The sequence below is a fragment of the Ixodes scapularis genome, unplaced genomic scaffold (assembly GCF_016920785.2).
Source record: "Ixodes scapularis isolate PalLabHiFi unplaced genomic scaffold, ASM1692078v2 PGA_scaffold4__175_contigs__length_147842914, whole genome shotgun sequence".
Classification (NCBI taxonomy): Eukaryota; Metazoa; Arthropoda; class Arachnida; order Ixodida; family Ixodidae; genus Ixodes; species Ixodes scapularis.
In genome coordinates, this window is record NW_024609879.1 from 118,077,249 (window position 1) to 118,094,787 (window position 17,539).

Consider the following 17,539-nt stretch of genomic DNA (forward strand, 5'->3'; position numbering starts at 1 on the left):
GCACTGAACTTCGGGCGAAAGTATTGCGACCGCTTATCGGCGGCAGTCTTCCTCTGTGGCTGGATTCCTTACAAGAAGAGTCGAGCTGATTCATTGTGCGCTCTTCCAAATAGGGTGGATGGACAAAAACAACAACAAAAAAAAAGTAGCCGATGATTAAAGAAATACTAATCTTTGTAGAAACCAGGCCTAAAAGAAATTGTGTTTAATAAAAGTACAAGACCGTTTAAGATGGTTTATCAAATTAATACAATTCTATAAGGTAATACTAGTTATTGCTTCTGGTACGTTCGTTTAAAACTCACATAGCTCTCCTTTTTTTAAACACTGGACTTAGGAAGCTCAGTAATATAGCCGGTGGGAAATTTGAAATATTTCCACATGTCCCCGCTTAAACTTCAATTTAAATATGTTGAGCAGAACGCTTCCTGCATTTGTCTTACGAAATGTTAGTTTTTAGTTGTTCCGGACTAGAACGGAGGTATTTATGGACAGTTGCATGTAATACTGTCAATATCATAAAATATCACAAATCAAGGATCAGTTGATCCGCTGCCCAGAATTACCTGTCGTTCTTTGTACCCTCCAAGACAAACAAACACTATCAAATGCATAAAGCCGCCAGACAAAATTATCGTAAAGGAGCAATTAAAACTCGTTTACCATGGCGGCTGTTGCTAAATTTAAAAAAAGTCAAAGAAACACAAGCAAGAACGGACAGACACTGTGTAGTTTTCAGCTACCTTGAGGCCCCAATAGTTTTTTGGCCGGCCATTTTAACCATTCAGGTATCAACTGGAGTGACTATGCACTTCGCACAGTCTGTTATGATTCGTCAGAACGCAGAGAGTTTGTGTTAGTTACTCAGTTTTGCCACCTTACCCAAATTGTCCCAGATCCTTCAGGAGATGATTTTGCTATTGACAACCGCTTTTCATTTTATTTACGTTTATCATATTCTTGACGATATTGGGCGACCACAGGATTGTGCTTGTCGATTCAACATTTTCTCCGGCTCGGTTTGATATCATAAAAAACTTAAAAATATTCCAAGATCGACTGCAAAGAGCTGTTGTTCTATTTTAGTTCTTTTTTCAAACGGCTTCTTAAACCTTTTTGATACATGGCTTGTAGCTGAGATCTGGGTTATTCTTAACGATAAATTAATAAACTTTTCAATTTCTCTATTACGTTAGTTTTGAATAACAAAACCTAACCATTCCTTGGTTTAGTGACTATTAAAAAAAAACAATTTTGAACAGAAAGGCCAAGTCAAGGCCGCAGCCCAGTCAACAAATACTCTGGAAGCATGTTCTAAATACAACAAAAGCGAAACTAATTAGATATTATAATAGACAAAATTAGTTAATAGTTCTTTAGTTACAACCTTGCTAACATGTTTCTAACTAACGCTTGAAGGTTCTGGCAGGGGGTCCAGCCTAGAAACTAAAACTCCTACCCATTATACGTGAGAGTAGTTGAACGTGTCACCCCATGACATATCCATATTTAACTCGTTTTATACTTCAACGTTCACAGGTAAGTCATTCTCACTACCTTTGTACTCATGTCCTGCAGACACGAGTATTGATAACGGGGTATTTATTAGGTGCGGAATTGCAAGCGCCATTGAACGCTTGCGTGCTAACTCAGCTTGTAGAAAAATAACATCTCAAAACCTTTTTTCTATAATTACGAAAGATAAATCATTTGTTTTGTTGGGCCGCCTTTTCCAAGCGTATTTTGATTCATCTGAATTTCCCCACAATTGGGAACTTTCACAAGAAATTCTCGTGTTTAAATTTGAAGGCCGCAATAGTCCATCTAATGGACAACTCATTTGTCTTACAAGCCTCACAAGTAAAATATTCAAGCGCGTCATCTACTCGCAAAGCATGAACCACCTTAATAACTTCAGCTATCTGTCCACCCTCGCGAACTTGTTTTTCGGAAAACGCTCTCTTCTAAAACTAAACTATTTGAATTTGTGTCAGGTGTCGAAATACCTTCATTGACTAGTGCACTGAGGATCCCATTTTTATTGATTACGCTAAAGCATTGGGCGTTTACTCCTATAACTTACTGAACTAAACATAAATAGTCATGTTATCAGTTGGATTTTATCATTCCTTACAAATCGCAAGCAGTCTGTCTTATTTTTAGAGCGCAGCCCTTAGGCGTCCCTTTCCATGTTTCGGGACGTCGGCGTCAAAGTCGCCGTCGGGGTCGGCGTAAACGCGCTAATATAGCGGGATAATCGACGCCACGTGACCTCAACACCAATTCAATTCCCCGCTGCGTGAAATCAACACGAATTCGATTTTCCCGCTAAATCTAGCGGAAAAACAGAGTTTGTTTATTGGTGACGTAACATCAAGTCATGTGACGTCATTTTACTCGCTAAATGTGGCGGGGAAACTGATTTGGAGGAGAAGGGGATGGAGGAGGAGGGGAGGAAGAGAGGGTACAGAGGTGGAGGAGGGCCATACCCTCCTCTCCTACTCCTCCTCAAGAACTGCGCTCTAATGTTGCATTACAGAGATTGGTAAACGTCTTCCATTTTTATGGATGAGACCTTATCCTTCCCCATTACGGCCAAATCCGGAGTTCCCCAAGGCAGCGTCATGGTACCACTTTTCTTTCTCATCTACATGAATTACCTATCTTCCCTAATCTCGCCATCTGTGACGTGTTTCATTAACGGTTGTGTTCTGTACCGCCGAATTTCTCATCCTATAGAGTCCTATAATTCTTTCAATGAGACATTGAAAGAATTATGGGACTCTATAGTTAATGTTTCTAAGACCAAGCTAAATCATTTTCATCCTTGAAAACACTACATTCCTTTCTGCTCGATTTTCTTGGCTTCAATTTCACCTGTTGCCTCATATAAATACCTAGGTGTCTCTCACCGAATATCTGACTTGGATTGTCCACATTGATATTATTAAGGAAGCATCGAGAACTCTTAGATTTCTTAGAAGGTACAACAGGATCCCTACTAAAAGACATTTGGCACCTGTATGAAAGAAAGTAAACGGGCGCATACCAGTAACTGTTTAACCGTTGTGGTAACCACGTGTTCCCCGCATCCCTATCTAGGCCTAGCTCAGGCAGGCCGGGGAGCGTCGCCATGTCGGTGCGCGTCCCGGATGCGAGGCGAGGCCGTATTCTCTTGCGGACGGCTCTCCCTCGCCCTTCTAGGATAATTTGCGGAAGGCACACCCTTTGGAATCTTGATACTCGGACGCGTCCGCCCCTTCGGGGAGCCAACTTACATCCGACCACCCCGGCGCGTCCATTCCCGCAGGCTATATAAGACGGCCCAAATCCAAGGGCCAGGGGCGACTCTCGCTCGGGGAGGCTCTGCTCGACGGACCCTTTCTTTCGTTTACTGATCCTCCCCATCCGCGATACTGTCCTTTGCGTCAGTGTGGATTCCGACTGGTCATTCTGTCAATCGAGACAGCGCCGTTATTACGGACATAGTTGGCCCTCGGGGAAACGTGTTGCGTTATCGTCAGATAAACACGTCATCATCCGGACCGAAGGAACCTACTGTGGCTCTATGTGGTACCCCCACGGGGGGATTTCACGCCATACCGGTCACCCGTTTTTCAAACGGGCCACCCATTTGAGCCATACCGCTCACCCGTATACGAGCCAAACCGGTCACCCATTTGAGCCATACCGGTCACCCATTTGAACCATACCGGTCATTCGTTTGGGGAAATGGGTCACTCGTTTGGTCAATAGGGTCACTCGTTTGGGCCAGGTGGTCGCCCGTTCGTTCGGACGGGTGGCCAGTTCGCCCAGGCGGGTGACCGGTGACCGGGCACACTGTACCGGTTTAATCAAACATTTCTTCCGTTACGCAGTGTGTCTGTTTGGCAGTGAAGTACAGAGCGGCGGCACGGGCACACCTGTTTGACCCGCATGCAGTTTCAAGAGAGCTATTCTGAATGTCAGTTCACATTTCATCAGCGGATGCAAAGCAACGACGTAGCAATCGCAATGCCAGAGCCTACTGCGCCTTGATCTGGCCGACTTCCCTCGCTCTGCTGAGGTGTGAGCGCGGGACTGTCGAGCACCGTTAGCTTGCTGAAGATGCAGGACACCGCTTTGTCGTCGCAAATCCTTTACCTTCCGAACACGTGCGAAGCCGTTCCAGCGCTCGGCGTACCCAACGCAGCGCCTCAATAATCCCTCGCGGAGAATGGCAACATTCCGTTTCTGAGCTCTGACGACTCATCGTCACGGAAGTTTATGTTCGCGAGAATTCATAAAGTACTCGCATTTGAATGGCGACGATCGAAACAGCCAAAAGGAGCATGACAGGTTGCGATGCTGCGTGGGCTGTGCGCCGGGCGCTGTAATGGCTTCGCAGGCGTTCGCAAGGCAAAATACACTCAACGACAAAGCGGATTCCTGCAAAATCAGCAAGCTCACGGTGCTCGAGATTCCCGCGCTCCCATTTCAGCAGAACGAGAGCGGTCGGCCTGATCGAGGCGCAGTCGGCTCTCGTGTTGGGATCGCTACGTCTTTGCTCTGTCTACACCGACATGTGCACTGAGATTCAAAAGAGCTTTCTCGAGACTGCATGCGGGTCAAATAGAAAAGTCTATAGTGCGGTATAGTGTCGTGATAACGTGTAAACAGCAGTACTTACTGACATCGACAAGGCGTAAGCAGCTGCGTTATGCCCGTTGACGTCCACGTCAAAAACACCAAAATATACATTTCAAAAAAGCTTTTAATACAAAAAACTTACTTAATCGTGAAATGCGTGCCACCTTAGAGGCGACCTTTTACCTCAATATTATGCGAATTTCTCAAATGATCCAACACTGTTGCTGATCTTTTTTATTTCTTTTCTGAAGTAATAAAGTCCTTTGAGCTTCTTGGATTGTAGCACTGTGGGCTAGTTGGTGCAGCATTGGTAAAGGGTACGAACAGCGTGAAAAAAGATACGGACAAAGAAGGTGTGCACAGACAGAGCGCTGAGAGTCAGAAGCCTAACGTAGCCAAGGTAGTTCCCTTTTGTATAGAGGAAGGCCTATAATAAATTATCAGGGACAACGAAGGCGGATTTGCCCTAGTGCACGAGGGTGTGTTTTTTGTGAAGGATGAGGGGAGGGGCGATCATAAAACTTCAAAGGGGTCGACAATCTGTCCTTGTGTAAGGTCAAACAGAGGGAATTAAAGCTTTGTGAGGACTTGGGCCTGGATAGACTGAGGTCGGCTGTTGCGAAAGGAAAAGGCCTTTACCTCAATTGGCTTCTTCAAGTCGAAGTCACACATGGATTCCATGCCGTTCTGGGCCATTGTGTAACAAAGGGGTTCCTGGCAGGTACATGTGAAGGATTTCCTCGGGAGTCCCTTGATTGTGATACGGGTTTAGTGTTTGACGACTTGCTGTTAGTGCTCTAGTTCCTGATAGATGAAAACTCTGAGATGTGTGAGCGGTGTCTTTTGATGTCGAGGACCGGTTTTATGCGTTTCCTTATTAGGAACTCTTGGCAGCTGTAAAATAGTGCTTTGACGCCATTGTGGCGATTACTTTGGGAACAAAGAAAATCCATTCATTTTCTTTGTTTGCAGGAACCTCCCTGGGAAATTTAACTTCAATACGATCATTCTTACTTTTTTTTTACTCTGCGACATTGGATTACGCGTAAGGGGCATATAATGCATTCGCATTTAATAAGTTTGCTCGTTGCGGATTAGGCGTGGTTTGCGCTTCCCGCTGACGTGTAAGAAGATGTAAATAGGCCAAGCAAGCCGTTGTAGAGACCAGTGTCCGGAAGTGCTCTTTTTAGCCTCGACCACAAGGAGCAAAAGCGAACAATAATCTCGAACCCAGACGCTCACGGGGAGGGGGGCTGCGTCGGCCTGCGCCGCTGCCTCCCGCGGGTGGCTTTTTCGCTGGTGTGCCGACTGCCGTTTCGCCGGCATCGGTCCTGTTTACCGCGGTATGTGAGTATAGTGCCCGTAATGTGAGAGCCGTTTGTCCATAGGCCACTTTGCCGCTGTTAGTTTCCATCTAGCCGAGTCAGAAAACTTCTCGCGACGAGTTGACCGCGCCGCGAGTGACGAAGAAAACGCAAACATGGCGACGGTTTGTACGATTGCTTTGGTGGCTCCGGTGTTGCGTGTCTTCAACGTCCTCGTGGGAAGATTCCCCTGCCCTTCGAAGTTATTGAAAGCACCACGAGTGACGCGAAATTTATGGAATCATCGTCTCAACTACAAATAAGCAGGCCTTCACGAGCAATGACGATGCCGAGCAGGCGCTTGGCAGAGTTGTGTCGTCAGATGTTCTACAACGCCGAGGTATTTTCATTTATCATTTGGAATGGCTTCAGAGTGGGAAATTAATCTATTTAGCGGAGTGTTAATGCCGAGCCGAGTGCCCTCCGTTGCAGTGCCGTTGTCGCGCAAAGTGCAGAGAAAACCGGGTGGCGATGGCGGCGGTGCTCTTTGATCGCTTTGATCTTGCGCCGTTGGGTTCATGGAGTCCGAAGTAAACGTACGTACGTGCGTCTGCTGGCTCGGTGTTTTGGACTGCCTCAAAACTCTTTCTCACGCGCATTTTTCATGTGAAGCTTAGTAGCTCATTGCACCTCGTCGTCGACTGCGCTCATTAGACTACGACGGACGAGCCTGCGTGATGTGAATTTCACTGCCTAAGATCTTTGGTGTGCTGTAACAAGGGCTAATAAAATATCACCGCGAACTTCTGAACAAACGAACAGAAGTTTTGTCTGTTATCATAACTGATCGCCTGTCATAATATTCATCAGTAGCGTTCCTAGACTCCGCCCCCACAGGCACCCTGCTTCGTGGCCCGATAGTAAGTGTCTCCTGGTACCTCCTAGAATTCCAGCTTTCACTTCAAGTAAGTACATTCCTTTAGAACTGGCAAATAATAGTTTCGAACTCAGATGCTCGCAGCATGTGTGTTTGTGTGTGTGTAGGGAGGGGGGGGGGGGCGGGGACGCGTGCTAACATACTTGGAGCCCTCGTTTATGCCGTTTCGCGGCGGCAGACAAGGCGGCACATTACAAAAGAAAGCTAATCCGAGCTGTCTATGTAACTAGACCCATTCCCTAGTCATTCGATGAAATGTCGTGGTCTCGTTTTTATTCGCTAAAACGTCGTTCGATCAAGTGACCGCCGCCCACTTATTTCGGCTCGGCAGTGCCGCGCTGCCGCAGGAAGGCAAGCAGATCGCGAAAATCGGTCTCAAACGTGCCACGAATGTAATGTCGTATTGGGCAGGAGATCGAACTATAGGGGGCGCTCTGACCCGTTTGTTTTCCACACGCTCGGTGTTTAGTCAACACAAGGCCTGTGCACATGCCGACAGGCCTTATGGGCATGTTGATGTCATCTTCTACAATAGAGCGCGGGGCACAGTTTAATGTAAAAAATACTAACAATCAACGAAGCGACGTTAAGTGCCGGATCTATCCTCAGAGAATGCGAGCTTGACCCACTTCGGCTTTCGTGCTGAGCTGGGACCGTGCACGCTGCATTGTTCGTGCAGGCCATAGTGGAAACAAAAGAGCCCCTCCTCCCCCTCACCGAAGGACACGAACTCCAACCGAACGCTGACGCCGCGTTCAGTTATGTCGGCCGAGCGCTAAGTCATTGTATTTGTTGTCCCCAACCGTGTTGTTCTAAAGTTAACCACTTGGGGCGTCACGGTCTGTCCTCCTCCCCAATACAAGAAGCCAACAATCAAGCATTTGAAAGCTACATGAAAGCTGTAGCGAAATATTTACTACGGAATGAACCCGTACTGAAACGCAGATGTCAAGGGTCAGCAAACACCGAGAACATCTAAGACAAGAAAGGTTTTCCCTTGTTTTCTTTATCGAGATGGGTTCTCGAATATTCACATCTTATCTGTTGAAGAACGGGCCGTGGAGGCTTCTTGTGAAGACATCTTTCACGATGTGTTGGTGCATGCGGACAGCCTACCGCATCCAGCCCCCCAAAGCAACGCCGCCAACGCAGGCCCACCCCCTCTTGCCTGCCAGTTCTTTCCGCGTGGTGGCGCGAGCGTAGATAAACATGGCGGCGCCCTGGAATTGGCGCGGACTCTGGTCTATAAACGACAGATTACCGGAACATGTGTTTTCGATGGCGGCTTCACCGTTAGGAAACTTGGTGGCGCACAGCGATAGGTGAAGGTGTACTAGTAGTGCAAAACTATCGATAGTACTATCGATAGTATCGATAGTCGCCAGAAATCTGACTATCGATAGTGAAAAAACTATCGATAGTACTATCGATAGTCGACTATCGAAAAACTATCGATAGTACTGATAGTCGACTATCGGAAAACTATCGATAGTCGACTCTCAGAAAACTATCGATAGTCGATTATCAGAAAACTATCGTTAATCAATTATCAGAAAACTATCGATAGTCGACTATCGTAAACCTATCGATGGTACTGTCGACGATTTACTATCGATAGTTTTGCGACACTAGTAGTTTGCGTCGCTCCCTCTTCTCTTTTTATCGCTTTATTATTATTATTTTTTTTTTTTCAAATGGGACACCAACTAGGCCAGGCACTTACCACCCAACTTTGGTTCAGCTTTCAGTGATGGCGAAGATGGGAGTTTGGGCGAAAAAAGAAGAAGGGGAGGCGAGCGGTAGGGCGAGGGTAAGACGGGCCCGGGAGGAGGAAGCAGACGGAACGCTGGAGAAGAGATGGGGAAACCTCCTTCTCTCTTTAGCCTTCCGTCTGCTTCCTCCTCCCCGGCCTGTCTTACCTTCGCCCTACCTTCTTGAGTTGTAACGAACTATAGTGGTGCAAAACTATCGATAGCACTATCGATAGTATCCTTAGTCGCCAGTATAGTAAAAAGCCATCGATAGTAGACTATCGAAAAACTATCGATAGTACTATCGATAGTCGACTATCGAAAAACTATCGATAGTCGACTATCGAAAAACTATCGATAGTCGACTATCGAAAAACAATCGATAGTACTATCGATAGTCGACTATCGAAAAACTATCGATAGTCGACTATCGAAAAACTATCGATAGTCGACTATCGATAGTTCTGGGACACTATCGATAGTTTTGGTAAAAATATCGATAGTATCGATAGTCAATTTATCGATAGTTTTGCATCACTAACGTGTACTCCTGTTTTGATCGAGACTAGAGAGAATACGGCAGCATATTTTATTCCAGTTAAGAACGATAAGTGTGTCGGTGCTCCATTGATAAGTTTATATGACTGCGAACTTGCGTTTATCAGCAGTTTTTGACGTAACGGTCAGGTGATCTGATGTGACGTATTTGATTTAATGCGACCACGCCGGTCGACGTCTTTTCTGGAAATAAACTGTTAAAAGTAGCGCTCTGTGTATGTACACCTTCGGTCCTTTTCGTTTCAAGCGCTATTTTTTACCCCTTCACAAGCATCCGGAATACCACAATCGTGTAGTCATCGTGGCGTGATGTAGTCATCGTGGTGTGCAGGTTGTTTAATAACGACAGCAATAAAAATGCAACTAACAAATAAAAATGATTACCCCGAACTAAACTGCGCTGTAGATTCCACAGCTCGGCAATAGCAAATTTTTTTCGCAAGGGTAGTTGTACGTGTAACAAAAACCACCATTTTTAAACCATGTAATCATATATGTCACAAAGATGCTAAGATTCCCCAAACTGAAGGTAAAAAAAATAAAATGAGAGACGGTATTGCCAAATTAAAGCGCAGCTCTTGAGGAGGGTAGGTACGCAGGGGAGGGTAACGTGTGACGTCAGACTTGACGTCCCGCGTTACGACCCAAGTGCAGATTTTCCCGCTAAATTTGGGGCGAAACTTTTCCGCTAAATTTAGGGGGGATATATTCATGCCAAATTTAGCGGCGAAATATCCCGCCACATTTAACGGGAAAATTTTGTTCTCGTGACGTCACACGTGATGTCACCTGTGACGTAATTATGGGAAACGTCCCATGATTCAACGCATGGATGCGCGATCGGTGACGCCGATGGCGACGCCGCTCAAGCCGAAAACGGGCGCCTGAGATCTCAAAACGCGAATCTAGCAGTTTAAAGATTTGTTTTTTCTTGTTAAAAATATATTTCTGTACATTGTGCGCAAAAATAAGCCGCGGCTAATTCTGCATTTCAATTTAGATATCGGGGTTATACGGGGTAAAACATTCTATCTTCATCCTTCCCCAATTTGGTTTACTTTTGGGCAACAAACCAGCGTTCAAGTAATTCAGTTTTAATGCAAATGTCCACTGTAGTGCAGCCGCAATGCACTGTAATGCAGCTGTCCTGTTCACTCGGTATTGACTTCATAGTAGACACTATGCGTAGTTTAAGCCAATCTTGGTCTCCGGTTACGGTCACATGACTACTGCCTCTAAGCGGGGGATAAGGCAGAGCACGGCGCCTGTCAGAAGACCATGGCATGGTAGGGCACTCACATTGCATCCACTGCCCAATCAACTTTGGGACGAACTCACAAAAGGATACAAGTGACAAATTATCTCCCTGTGTTCAATGTTGGGACGCCCCTTGAGAATTAGCTTTTTGTAAGCGCACCCCTATGCCGACATTGAAAGACCGCCTGGTTCCTGCACCTTGTCTCTATCTCTATCTCTTCTACCTTAAGCTGAAACCGTGTTAGAAGGTGCGGTTTAAACCATTCGCGGCGACAGCGTGGGGTGACTTATTACAACAACAAAAAATATGAAAAAACGTCTGCGAATCTCTTTTATGTGAAATTGGAGCGAAGCTCTTGGAAAGGAGGGTACGGAGGGGAGGGTATACCCCTCCTCCTCTTCCGTACGCCCTCCTCCTCCCTCTCCTCCATCAGCTACTCTCCCCTCCTCCTCCAATTCAGTTTCCCCACTAAATTTAGCGGGGAAAGTGACGTCACATGACTTGACGTCATGCCACTTATGAACGAATTCAGTCTCTCCGCCACATTTAGCGGGAAAATTGACGTCACGTGACCTCAACAACAATCCAATTACCCGTTGAATGGGGAATTGAATTGGTATTGAGGTCAAGTGACGTCAAAGTTCTCGCCATACCTTGCAGAGAAGCTAAATTTGTCTGCTAAATCTAGTGGGGAAATTGAATTTCTCTGCTAAATCTAGCGGGGAACTGAATTAGTGTTGAGGTCACGTGATGTCAATTTTACCGCTACATTTAGCGCAGGCACGCTGACGCTGACGCCGGACAAAGCGGAAACGTGCGCCTAAGAACTCGGCTCAAAATACGAAGTACAGGTGGCTTTGAAACGATCTGTAGATGAAAAATCCCTTAGCGAAAACTGAGACGTTTGAAATATACCACCTTCTAATTTGAGTGCATTTGAAGTACAGTTCATAATTGTAAGTACACAAAAAAGAGATCGAAAATATACACTTCTTTGTCTACTTAGTACTAAAATACATTTCTGAAAATCGTTTTTAAAATACCTTTATTTAAACTACATTTGAAGTTACCTTCGTGCGTTCTGAAATATGTAAGTACTAAATTAATAGACACAAAATACCTTTCACGTAAATTTCTTAAAACATTTATTTATTTCATGCAAAATATACTCCAACCCTAACAAAGATGAAACGATAAACAATATGTGCAGAATACTCTTAAAATACATGGAAATCGTAAATACCGTTGTGTTATACTCTAAGTATATTTTGACTGCAATACTTTCGTAGTTTGACTTAAACTTTCAAAGTATGAAAAGCTCGCCTATCAGAAGTTCACTTCAAGAAGATGTGGAGTACACTGAAGTGCCTAAATACATTTGATTAGTTTGTCCATTGAGTTGTGCAGCATCGCACTGATAAATCAGCCCAGTTTATGCTATTGTTTCCTTTTTTCTATCAACAACACCTGATGAGTTCCTCGCACACCAATTACAAACGGAGCTCGGAAACCACAACCACAACACCTGCTGATGCTGGAAAGCTTCAGCAAGTGCTCTGAGCAGATATGTTTGGCGTGGTTGTGTTAGCACAATGTTAGCTCACTAAATGTGCATTCTCACCGTTGCGAGTAGTGACTTTAACATAGTGACATTAATGACCATACTAAAGGGTAAACTATTAAAGAAAATCAAAATAACTAATTTAAAGTGAACAAACTACCTTAACTCGCTTTGTCCTTAGTGGTGCTACGCAGAGAAGCAATAACATTTCTTCTAGGAGCCGTTTTTGTGGGTATTGTTTTAGCAACAGCGGCTAATTATTATTAGTTCTACCAATTCTTTTTAGTAAGAAATATCGTCCACGAGCTTCAAAACACTGTTTTCCCTTTGACGGACTCTCGAGGAGAAGATCGAATATTTGGAACTTTTATAAGTGCTGAGGTGGTCACCTGCCAAATGATTACCTTCAATATGTAGGCTATATAAGGTTCTGGAGCAGCCAACGGGACTGTTATTCAGGTGTTCAGTGCGTCATGGTGTTGGTGTTTGTGTTCGTCTGTAATGTGCAGTAGTGGGATGCCTTCAAATACCACAGGGACACCATTTACTATCAAAATCCAAAATAAAAAAATAAACATGTGTGTATAAGGTTTAATACACAAGTGGCATCTTGAAGGGGAAGGAATTATTTTTGGTATAACTAAAATATTTTCTGACGAATATTTATCATATATTTCAAATACCATACGGGCGTATTTCGAATGCTGACAAAATAATACAGAATGAATACAAAATGAATATTCATATTCAATATATTTCAACCTCGTTTCAAGTACGGCCTCGTTTTGCTAAGGGATAGGGTGTCAATGAAACCATCTGTCGATGTACCGTCGTTGGGTAAACTGATTGCCAACGCGAATGAGAGCAGCCTGTTGGTAGAATTTTGGAAAAATTGTTCTGCCAGCTGCCGGGAGAATAGACAAAATAGCCTATAATTGCCCCGGTTCTTGTTTGCTTTGCAGTCTTCTCAGTTGTATCAAAGTATAGTAGTACCTCTTTAGACCTCAAACATCGCTTGCACGTTTGTACTTGCCTACGGAATAGACTATGTAATAAACTTTTAGGAGATTTGAAAACAATCATTTGTGACTGCTTTCCTGCCGATTTAAAACCGATTTAAAACACCTGTGAGAGGGCAATATTTTACGGCTTTTTCGATGTTTTAACTGGTTTTTTTTTTAAGTTCGGGACGTCTTAAATAAGTTTTAGGTATCCAACCTTCGAGACGGTACCCATTTAAAGCTAAAGAATAATTTGTCTGAATTTCCAAATGGCGCGTTCAGATGTGCGGGCACGTGCCTGGCCGAACGGGCGCCCGTATCAAATGGGTACCGTATCAAACGGGTACCACTTCAAACGGGTGCCTGCATCCCATAATCACGTTTGATCCAAACGAATCGACAAGTTTTGACACACGTCTGAATATTAAATGGTAGGAACGTAAGACGTAAGGTGTATAAAACCCTCCTTCGGTCTAAACTGTGATATGCCAGCACAATATTGTCCCCTCTGCAGAAATACATCGTCAGTACATTAGAGTCCATACAAAACAAAGCCGCCCGCTCTATTTATTGTATCTATTTTATATAAACCAGCATATCGGTACTACTTATCTAGCTCCCCTTGGTTCTCGCCGCAAACTTTATAGTCTTACTTTTTTTCACAATATTTATTACGACATAACAGCATCCATGCTCACCTACTGCATATCTGCCTCCTAAATTTCTTTGCGTTACGATCACTGTTTAAAAAATTAACCTCTAATCGGTCGCAGTAATACAATAGGCTCGCGATAATTCAAACTCGGATATTTCATACATCCGGTTAATTCAAACAGATTTGAAAAATTTGGTTGTCCCGCTATGTTTTTAATGTATTTATAAGTCGCCTAATTCGAACGGCGTTTTCGCTTAATTCATACTCTTCTGTTCTCGCGGCCCCGTTGAGTGCGCCTCTTCCGAGCACCGGTGCACCGCAGAGGAGCAATACCTTTGGAGCTTGCTTTTGCAAGTGTTGCTTCTGCAGTGCATTGGTGCTCGGAAAGATGCGCACTCAATGGGGCTCAAGCGGGCACACATTAGCGGAAAACAGCGTTCACATTATGTGCTTCAAGACTAGCAATGATGACCAAGACGACATCGAGGATAAGGACCAGCTCAATGGTATCATGCTTTCTGGCCTTGAAGCACATAATGTGAACGCCGAGCTGGTGGAATATGCCAGTCTTGACGACGATGCGTGTGTTTGTCGTGATGACTCATTAGAGGACATAGTACAGGAAGTAATGCCAGCACAGTGCAGCAGTGAGAGTGAAGATGACGATGAAGAAAATGATGACTTGCTACCAACTGTCACAGCCACAGCTTTGAGCACAGCTTTGAGCACATCGCTCAACTTTAGAAATTTCTGTCTGCAAAGGAAGAGTCCCGTAAAGAGCTACTTGCGTTGGCTGGTATTGAAAGTTTTGTTTTCAGATCGTACGTGCTGTCTAAACAGTCCACATTCGACAACTGTTTTGCCGGATGAATAAACTCAACGTCACAGCTCCTTCACCAATCTGTTATGCTTGTACTTCCTTATAATTAGGCCTATGTAGAGGAAACTGGCAAAAATCTGCTTTGTGTGAGCAGCTATCCATGTAACAAATCATAATGTCACCTAGTATCATGTTTAGATGAATTTCTGATAATTCAAACTAAAACCTGTGACTTCCTGTAGTTTGAATTAATGAGAGTCTACTGTAAATTCAAATGCTCTTCCCTCGCTTTATAATGAAAATCGGGACTGCTTCCCTAACGATATAGCCACTGAAACAAACAAAATCACATTTCCGAAAGATACCTGGTTTCAACGTGATGTGTATATTGTTCATTATTCCTCGTAAATGCGGATATTACAATTTTTTTTAAATAATCAGTGCTCGAACTCACGTATAGTTTGTTTCAAGTTTATTGTTTAATCTGAGTTACGTTTTGTTGCTGATGTATTCAATTCTTTTTTCAGCGAAGCTGTATATGACTTGTTGGCCGTTTTTTTTTTTTTGTGTCGGCGTCCACATGGAAAAAAGCCCTTCGGCGATTGAAGCGAAAAGTGCATACATCACGCCTACAACATACAGGCTACAGCAAAGCAATCGTTTAAATAAAATACGAGCACAAGACAAGCATCCGAGCCCCATACTTTATGGTAAGGTGCTCCTGATAACAATGCAAAGTACGTACGCTCACCGCATACGTTTCTCGGTAAAGATTAATTTTGCGCCAGCTGTCGCGGCGACGGCAGCTTGCGACGTGGTGAGTGAAGTATTAGCCTTTGATATAGAATAGAAGAACCCGCCTGGTATTTCGTTCCACCTTACGTCCGGACGCAGCGGACGCTACCAGCTATACTATTCGCAACTCCAGCCCGCCACTCGCCCTCTCGCGGACGAACGAAGAACCAGAGGAGCGGGTACAGCAGCCGCGGCGGCGGTGGCGCGGTGACGGTGGCAGGGACTGTCGGCCTTGTTGCATGTGTTGGTGCTGCTATTACCGCATGGTTCTAGTCGGCCTGTTTGTGCGTAAAGTAGTTTTAACTAAAAAAGTGAGCGCGTTCAGATTCAAATTTCTGTGTTCCGCCTCGCAACAGCGTTGCACGAAGGAACCGGGATGTCTAATTTCATTGGGGACTTTTCGTGGATCGCGCACGCTGCGGATTTCTCGTCTTGAGTTCACCAGCCCAATTTGTGCTCAAAGTGACGGCAAACGCTTCTGCTAGTTGTGTAAAGCTCTAGCGTACGGTCTACGAAATGTCTATTCTTTGCCCTAAGTAGGAGAAAACTGGTGGCGCAACAGTAAGTCGAGCGATAGACATCGGGAATGGGTCTGCGTTTCAAAGCCATTCCAAGGAACATGACCATTTGCTCCAAGTACTTCGAAAAAACAGAATACGCTTACTTGCTTCAAAGTAACTACAAGGCATATAAAAAAAATGCTCTAAGCATTTCAAGCGGCTAATCGTTCGTGACGAGAGCTCAGGACGGGCACCTTTGGCGAGGCGAGTCGTAACATTGCAAATAACATGGTATAGAAATGTACAATATATTAAAATGTTTCTTTTTGATAGAGCAAGAACTAAGGCCCCTAAACAAGCCGATGAGGATAACAGGCTGTTTTAGCTTAGCGTTACCGCATGCTATAGCGTAATCACAGGCGTGCGCTGAAAATTATGCTTCACAGGAGCAGTGTGAGCTTCCGGTTGCAATGCTGCAGGTACGGTAGCCTGCGGTCACGCCAGTGTTGCCAGGTCTACTGATTTATCAGTAGATCTACTGATTTCGTTCCGGGTCTACTGATTCACTGAAAAACAAGAAAATCTACTGAATTTTTTTTAGTAAACATATTAAAAATTTATTATATGGCCCCTTCAGTTCCCAGTGCCGCCCATCAAAGGAAACTCATAATGTCCCAGAATTAAAAACGAAGCACTGGCTAGATGGCCCAGAAGCCTGTCCTATTCGAGTGACGTAGTCGTATATTCATCTATCTATTCACCCAGAGCAGGTTCGGCAGGTTCGACGGTGACATCCGGGCCAGAGCCATATATGGAGAGGGTTTGGCTAGTCTATGATCTCGCCGTAACGTCCCTCTCCCGAGTGAGCCAATCAGCCCGCGGCGCAGAGCGAGAGGTGTTTGCGCATGCGCCTGAACTCTCGGCTGCTCCTATACAATCTACTAGAATAGCTTCGAGTTGAGCGGAGAGAGCCGCAATTTTCATTCATTCGTTCGGCGGAATGCATGGGATCGACATCCAAATTTCAGTTATTTTCTTTTATTTGGCAGGCTGTGGCAAGAAAATGATATAATCCTATCCCTCGGTGGCTTAAAAAGCTAACGAATGAAGTTTCGCCACGTTTGAACGCAAACTTTGGGTCAGGCGAAAAAGAAATAAGCCCGTAGCAGACGACGCGTAGCCTCAACAGTGCTCCGGACCACCAGCGTTGCTTCAAAAACCTTCCACAGCCCAGTGAGGAAAGATGGCAGCATGCAGAGGACTTCCATTGGACATGTTCACGCGCACTTGCCGGAGCGTCTTGTTTCGGTTTTGTTTCAATAATAGCGACAGGTGAACGCCGCACTGTCGCCTTCATCTGTGATCCCAAAAGTGCCTCAGTCTCGATTCTAAAAAATAATCCTCGAAACAGTCAATAATGACTAAAACAAAAACATTTATGGTGTCATTTTAATTTGTCCTTCATATAAAGTTACTTGAGAACTGGTCTTGTTTTTTTTCTTTCATTTTTATTTGTGTTTATTACCATGTTATTTGTTACTCTATACTATTTCTTTGAAGTGTGTATTAATGGAGATAGCAGAACATGGCAAAACACATATTTCGTGGAATCTACTGGTTTTTGTGCAAATCTACTGACTTTTTGGGGATCAATCTGCTGACTTTTTTTCTCTCCATCTGGCAACACTGGGTCACGCTATCCTAGAACTTCCTGTAAATAACCATAGCGCAGTTTGATCACGTGTTGCAATACACAAATCGCGACAGTGA